Here is an 8,670-nt window from a genome sequence, read left to right as displayed (position 1 = left end):
AATGTCTTTAAAAGGTCAAATGACCCATAGAATTTTCCTAAATTTCATATTACAGTTGTAGTAGTGCACGGTAGGCGTAGAAAAAATTTGAAGGTCGTAAGAGGAAGCTATCTCCCGTTCGTCATCAAACATGCATTGTTCCCTCTCGGAACCACGAACCTTCTAGCGAGTTGCTCCGGTTTGTGAGGGCTGTATGTCCAAACTTTCGTCAAACATGCCAATTTCTTTACCACATCATCTTGGTGGCATGATATTAAATCAAGCAAGGTTTCATGTTTTTCTGATCATTTTTTATTTTTTTTAGAATTAAAATGCCATGGCATGCACTCCATGCATGTGCCCATGCCTTGACACCAATATGTTTGAAAATTCCTTCTAATTTACTGCACATGGAATTAACTCGCACACAAGTACACAAAAATATGATTTTTCAAACCGTTATGGTTAGGCGTTGCAAGTAGATGTAGTTCAAATTTGAATTACGGTCATTAAATGGTTAGAAAATAACTTAAATGTCTTTAAAGGTAAAATGACCCCTGAAATTTACCAAATTTTCACATGACAGTTGTGTTAGTGCACGTTAAATGTAGGAAAAAATTTGAAGGCCCTAAGAGGAAGCTATCTCCCGTTCGTCATCAAACATGCATATATTGTTCCCTCTCGGAACCACAAGCCTTCTAGCGAGTTCCTCCAGTTTGTGAGGGGTGTGTGTCCAAACGTTCGTCAAACATGGCAATTTTTTTACCACATCATCTTGGTGGCATGATATTACATCAACCAAGGTTTCATGTGTTTCTGATCATTTTTCTATCTTTTTGAAATGAAATGCCATGTCACTCCATGCATACGTATGCATGTGTCCATGTCGTGAGACCAATATGTTTGAAAATTCCTTCTAATTTACTGCACATGGAATTAACTCGCACACAAGTACACAGATATTATTTTTCAAACCATTTTGGTTAGGCGTTGCATGTAGATGAAGTTCAAATTTGAATTACGGTCAATAAATGGTTAGAAAATCACTTAAATGTCTTTAAAAGGTCAAATGACCCATAGAATTTTCCTAAATTTCATATTACAGTTGTAGTAGTGCACGGTAGGCGTAGAAAAAATTTGAAGGTCGTAAGAGGAAGCTATCTCCCGTTCGTCATCAAACATGCATTGTTCCCTCTCGGAACCACGAACCTTCTAGCGAGTTGCTCCGGTTTGTGAGGGCTGTATGTCCAAACTTTCGTCAAACATGCCAATTTCTTTACCACATCATCTTGGTGGCATGATATTAAATCAAGCAAGGTTTCATGTTTTTCTGATCATTTTTTATTTTTTTTAGAATTAAAATGCCATGGCATGCACTCCATGCATGTGCCCATGCCTTGACACCAATATGTTTGAAAATTCCTTCTAATTTACTGCACATGGAATTAACTCGCACACAAGTACACAAAAATATGATTTTTCAAACCGTTATGGTTAGGCGTTGCAAGTAGATGTAGTTCAAATTTGAATTACGGTCATTAAATGGTTAGAAAATAACTTAAATGTCTTTAAAGGTAAAATGACCCCTGAAATTTACCAAATTTTCACATGACAGTTGTGTTAGTGCACGTTAAATGTAGGAAAAAATTTGAAGGCCCTAAGAGGAAGCTATCTCCCGTTCGTCATCAAACATGCATATATTGTTCCCTCTCGGAACCACAAGCCTTCTAGCGAGTTCCTCCAGTTTGTGAGGGGTGTGTGTCCAAACGTTCGTCAAACATGCCAATTTCTTTACGACATCATCTTGGTGGCATGACATTACATCAACCAAGGTTTCATGTGTTTCTGATCATTTTCCTATTTTTTGAATTAAAATGCCATGTCACTCCATGCATACGTATGCATGTGTCCATGTCGTGAGACCAATATGTTTGAAAATTCCTTCTAATTTACTGCACATGGAATTAACTCGCACACAAGTACACAGATATGATTTTTCAAACCATTTTGGTTAGCCGTTGCATGTAGATGTAGTTCAAATTTGAATTACGGTCATTAAATGGTTAGAAAATCACCTACATGTCTTTAAAAGGTCAAATGACCCCTAGAATTTTCCAAAATTTCACATTACAGTTGTAGTAGTGCACGTTAGACGTAGAAAAAAATTTGAAGGCCGTAAGAGGAAGCTATCTCCCGTTCGTCATCAAACATGCATTGTTCCCACTCGGAACCACGAACCTTCTAGCGAGTTGCTCCGGTTTGTGAGGGGTGCGTGTCCAAACTTTCGTCAAACATGCCAATTTCTTTACCATATCATCTTGGTGGCATGACATTACATCAACCAAGGTTTCATGTGTTTTGAATTTTTTTTGGAATTAAAATGCCATGCCACTCCATGCATACCTATTCATGCATATGTGTCCATGTCATGATACAAATATGTTTGAGAATTCCTTCTAGTTTACTGCACATGGAATTAACTCGCACATAAGTACACAAATATGATTTTTCAAACCGTTTTGGTTAGGCGTTGCATGTAGATATAGTTCAAATTTGAATTACAGTCACTAATTGGCTAGAAAATAACTTAAATGTCTTTAAAAGGTCAAATGACCCCTAGAATTTTCACAAATTTCACATTACAGTTGCAGTAGTGCACGTTAGACGTAGAAAAAAATTTCAAGGCCGTAAGAGGAAGCTATCTCCCGTTCGTCATCAAACATGCATTGTTCCCTCTTGGAGCCACGAGCCTTCTAGTGAGTTGCTCCGGTTTGTGAGGGGTGTGTGTGTAAACTTTGGTCAAACATGCCAATTTTTTTACCACATCATCTTGGTGGCATGACATTACATCAACCAAGGTTTCTTGTGTTTCTGATTTTTTTATTTTTTGGAATTAAAATGCCATGTTACTCCATGCTTAATTGTGTCATAGCCATTAGACCAATATGTTTGAAAATTCCTTCCAATTTACTGCACATGGAATTAAATCGCACACAAGTACATGAAATATGAATTTTCAAACCGTTATGGTTAGCTGTTGGATGTACATGTGGTTCAAATTTCAATGAAGTCATTAAATGGCTAGGAAATCACTTAAATGTCTTAGAAGGTCAAATGATCCCTGAAAATTTCCAAAATTTAACATGACACATGTATTAGTACTACAAAATTTCTCATTCATTTAAAACACCATCCCTTGGCAGTTTATTCCAAATTCGTCTTTCACAGCTAATAAAAAATATCTACAACATCCCACACAGTTGTTTTCTAGGAACCATTTGCGATGAAAATATCTGGGTCTATTTAAGTCTCCCTCCTTAAGCTTCGCCGGCTCGTCTGCTCTAGTGCCGGCAACCCCCGAATCCACGAATCCCGATCCCCATTCCCGCACCCCCTTCTTGCAAAGATGACGCCGTGGAAATGCGTCGTGAGGGCCCCTACGATGGACGCGCCCCCCGAGCACCGCCGCCTGCGCCGAGAGCGCGGCCGCCTACGCCAAGAGTGCCGGCACATCCGCATTGAGCGCGGCCGCTTCCGCCGTGAGGGCGTCTGTGGCAGCCGACAGGGCAGCTGCAACAGGCGAGAGGGCTGCAGCTGCTACTGCGACGGCGGCTGCAAACGCCGAGAGCGCTCGAGCTACCGTCCGTACCGCTGATGTTGCCCTGGCCCAGGTCGAGGCCATCCACGCCAAGATCGAGGATCGCCAAGATATTCCAGGCCACCTCGGACTCCAGCATGCAACCCACGTCTGAAATGGCGGCGATGGCCATGGAGCACCTGCTTCCTCATGAGGTCACCGACCGGGAGCTGGAGATGCAGGAGGTGGCGGAGATCAAGGAGCACCGGGAGGAGGAGTTGCGCGTGGCCGAGGTCGAGGTAGAGAAGAGTCCGTCCGTCGAGGAATTGGCGGTGGATTACAACGCGAGCTCTGGCGCAGCCACTACTACGAGTACTACAACCTTGAGGGCGGCGCCGCGGATGCGGACGAGGACGAGGACGCAGTCGACTTCAGCAGGGGGACGCGGAGTCCACCAACAGTGGCATGTCGCCAGGACAAGTCATCAACGTCTCATCTCACACCGATGATGCATAGGCCGGCGCGGCGGCGGATTTTTAATTATGCGTACTTAGGCTTTGTTTTTAATGCTGGTCTTTTGTTAGAGCAATGTTTAGGTCAACTGGCTCTGTGTAATTACTATAATTGCTCAATTCAGTAAGTGTGGTCATGTCTGCTGTATGCTCTTTTGTGTGCCCAAATAAGCAAGCGATGTTAAATTATGGAATGACGTACCCGGGGAAATTTCCACCAAAATTTGAATTATCAAACTCATCCCATGCGCGTAAAGGAGAAGAATCGTCTGCGATGCACACAATCGTTCAAAGTGAATGGTCCGGCGGTACCGCGTGCGTTCAAAGTGAATGTGCCCATGCCTTGAGACCAAAATTTGAATTATCAAACTCATCCCATGCACGTAAAGCAGAAGAATCATTTGCGATGCACACAATCGTTCAAAGTGAATGGTCCGGCGGCACCGCGTGCAAAGTTTCCCTCCACATTTCCAAAATATTGGCCTACCGCCAAAATATCTACCCCCGCCCCCTTCCCCCATTCCCCACCCCCTTTTCTCCCCGACCATAAGTCACATTTCCCCTGTTTCCTCCTTCCTTCCTTGCTAAGCTATAGTCGCTTCCTCGCTCTCGCCGTCTCTCATCCTACCGCCGAGGTCGCCATGGTCTTCTTCAGAGACATCTCCAGCGGTTCCTCCTCCTCCGACTACTCCTTCACCACCCGGGTATGCCTCTCTTCTCTCTCTCGGGCTATGACTTGGAATGAAGGATTTTTACCCGGAGGTCGATTTGAGTCATTTCTTCCTCTTGTAGCTCCCTAAGACCATCAGTGGCAATGAATGGAGCGGGGTGGCTGAAGATCTACCTGCTCGTTCTCACCATCAATCTCCACGCGTGAAGCTAGTTGCGTTTGATTCTGTGGACAGTGGGAGGAAGTTTCTGGCATGTGCAGAGAAGGTTAGACCCTCTTTGGTTGTTACAAATCATTTGTTAGATGTGATTCAGACACTGTCACGATCCCAACACATTCCTACCACACCTTCAACCAAGCGCATCCTAAGACAGTGTCACAGTTTGTACCTAGTATCTTAAATTGTTGCCATCTCATCAGCGGTGCCATTAGAAAATCATTTGGCACCGCTTCAGCAGTTTGTGCAGCCAACTTTGGTCCACACATCTGAGCAGCCAAGCAGTAAAATACTAAATCTTTATGGCACGAAGGAACTGGGCATCGGAGCAACTACGTGCTCCGGAGTCCGGGTCCCTGATTTTTTCCGCTGGATCGGCTCGCCAGTGCAAGGCACTGGTGCGAGATGTAGCAACAGTTGTCTTTACCCCAGTTTTGGCATACATAGTGGACGACCTTAGTGCTATTAGTTCTATGTTACTAAAGTTGTGCATGTACACACCTGTTTGTATCAATTTGCTATCATCCAAACACTATCGCTATGATGTAGCAGTTATATTTACCTTCCTCATAAAATGTTCAATTTGTTATTTATTTTACATGAGTAAGAACTTGTAGCCTCATTTTAGTTAATTATAGCTTCTGATGTTCCAGAATTTGGTTGTTGTCTCGGTACCAATTATATCATTTGCACATTGATCTTTTTGAGAAGATATGTCATAATTACCATGTTTCTTTAGTTTTTCAAAATAAGCATTGGTGATTTTCTATATTGCTATAAACCCATTTACCCTACAATTGTGACTGATCTAGTTTTAAATATTATAGGATGAACGGAATTGTTCTTACTTGGAGTGGGTTGATCAAGAGTGGCCATAGTCTTTGAAGATGTGCCTAACGAAGCTCTAGAGCATGTATGAGGATGAGAACACACGTAGGCTTAGAGAAAGTCTTGTCAACGCTGAAGCATATTTCAAGATGCGGGATAAAAAGTTGAAGGTGGAGAATGAGCTCAGATTTTTTAAATCAGACTTTGCTAAGATGGTGTTGGCGAAGGAGGAGGCACTTTCCCAGTTGGCCTGTGCAAAACGGGTTCTTAGTGAACTGAAAGCAGAGGTGGATAAGACGAGCCTGGATGATCTCGATTAGGGAAATGAATATATTGTTCTTATGAAGTTGAACTAGCTATATGTTGTAATGTGCTGTTTTCATGTAGCTATCGTACTGTGATGTTATAATATATTTATGTGCCTGATATGAAATTGGCAAACAACTGTTCGATATGAAATGTGAATTTGCGTAATACTGGAATTATTAATTTTAAACTAATAAACCTGCTAAATGTGTCATGGACCTTTGCAAACGGTTCTAGCAGTAAAAGCGCTTGCGATGGATAGCCCAATGCCACAGAGTTTTCTTCATCAAATCGTGTGTGATATAGTTGATAAAAGCAAACAGTTAACCAAGGAAGACCGTGTGTGATAGTTACACCTTTCACACATGGGCATACGCATAAAACTGTGTGGGATGTACATCCGAACGGAAACGTTTTCCCTGGATTGACTGTGTGGGATGTACATAAGAATGGAAACGTATTTCTTGGACTGACTGTGTGTGATATACATACGAACGGAAATGTTTTTCTGGGATTCACCGTGTGGGTTGTACATACCTGCGGAAATGATTTTCTCGGATTACCGTGTGGGATGTACATACCTACGGAAATGATTTTCTCGGATTACCGTGTCGGATGTACATACCTACGTAAATGATTGGGTTTCGATGCCTCGCCCGATCGCACACGGCCCCAGCCTGGGTCCCAGGAGGGCATATCCCCAATGATTTCTGGGTCGTGTGGGAAGGACACCCTATCGCACACACTCACTTGGCGACGGTTCCAAATGCCGTCGCGGAAAGGGGTTAAAAACCGTTTGTTTAGGACCGACGCGCACCAGTGCATGCTCCGTGATTTGCTTTTTCAAAGGTGTCATATCTGCCGGGTCAACATAATCTTTGTAGAACTTCAACTCATCTGTTGCACAAACAGACTCAGCATAAGCAGCATCCCGCCCTCTTCACACTCCAAAGCTATCTTCCTGTTGCCATGCACTGTGATGATACCCTTATGACCCGACATTTTAAGCTGTAGATAAACATAACAAGGCCGCACCATAAATTTAGCATAAGCCGGCGGTCCAAACAGGGCGTGATAAGGGCTCTTGATTTTGACCACCTCAAAAGTCAGTGAGTTCAGCTCTATAATCATGATCATCACCAAAGGCCACTTCCAAGGCTACCTTACCTACAGGATACGCCGACTTACCACGCACCACCCCATATAAAACAGTGGAAGATGGCTTAAGATCTTTGTCAGTCAAATTCATACGGCGAAAAGTATCATAGTAAAGGATATTGATACTGTTGCCTCCATCCATAAGCACCTTTGTTAAATTGTATCCTCCAACCTGAGGAGCAACTGATACGTCTCCACCGTATCTATAATTTTTTATTGTTCCATGCTGTTATATTATCAATCTTGGATGCTTTATAATCATTTTGTAGTCATTTTATATCATTTTTGGTACTAACCTATTGACATAGTGCCAAGTGCCAGTTGCTGTTTTTTGCATGTTTTTACATCGCCAGAAATCAATACCAAACAGAGTCCAAACGCAGCGAAACTTTTTGTGGATTTTTTCTAGACCAGAAGACAACCAATGGGCCGAAGAAGCGCCTGGGGGTGCCCCGAGGGGAGCACAATCCACCAGGGCGCGCTTGGAGGCCCAGGCGCGCCCTGGTGGGTTGTGCCCACCTCAGGTGCCCCCTGAACCGACTCTTTGCTCTATAAATAACCCAATATTCCAGAAACCCTAGGGGAGTCGACGAAAATAAATTCCAACCGCCGCAGAGTCCAGAACCACGAGATCCAATCTAGACACCATCACGGAGGGGTTCACCACTTCCATTGGTGCCTCTCCGATGATGTGTGAGTAGTTCTTTGTAGACCTTCGGGTCCGTAGTTAGTAGCTAGATGGCTTCCTCTCTCTCGTTTGATTCTCAATACAATGGTCTCTTGGAGATCCGTATGATGTAACTCTTTTTGCGGTGTGTTTGTTGGGATCGGATGAACTTTGAGTTTATGATCAGATCTATCTTTTTATCCATCAAAGTTATTTGAGTTTTCTTTGATCTCTTATATGCATGATTGCTTATAGCCTTGTATTTATTCTCCGATATTTGGGTTTTGTTTGGCCAACTTGATCTATTTATCTTGCAATGGGAAGAGGTGCTTTGTAGTGGGTTCGATCTTACGGTGCTTGATCCCAGTGACAGAAGGGGAACCGACACATATGTATCGTTGCTACTAAGGATAAAACGATGGGGTCTTTTTCTACATAAATAGATCATGTCTACATCATGTCATCATTCTTATGGCTTTACACTGTTTCTCCATGAACTTAATGCACTAGATGCATGCTGGATAGCGGTCGATGTGTGGATTAATAGTAGTAGATGCAGGCAGGAGTCGGTCTATTAATCTTGGACATGATGCCTATATAATGATCATTGCCTGGATACCGTCATGATTATTTGAAGTTCTATCAATTACCCAACAGTAATTTGTTTACCCACCGTTTGCTATTTTTCTCGAGAGAAGCCACTACTGAAACCTATGGCCCCCGGGTCTCTTTCTCATATTATTTGCCTTTGCGATC

This window comes from Triticum aestivum, chromosome 6D, assembly GCF_018294505.1.
Source record: "Triticum aestivum cultivar Chinese Spring chromosome 6D, IWGSC CS RefSeq v2.1, whole genome shotgun sequence".
Classification (NCBI taxonomy): domain Eukaryota; kingdom Viridiplantae; phylum Streptophyta; class Magnoliopsida; order Poales; family Poaceae; genus Triticum; species Triticum aestivum.
This window is presented reverse-complemented; position numbering follows the sequence as displayed.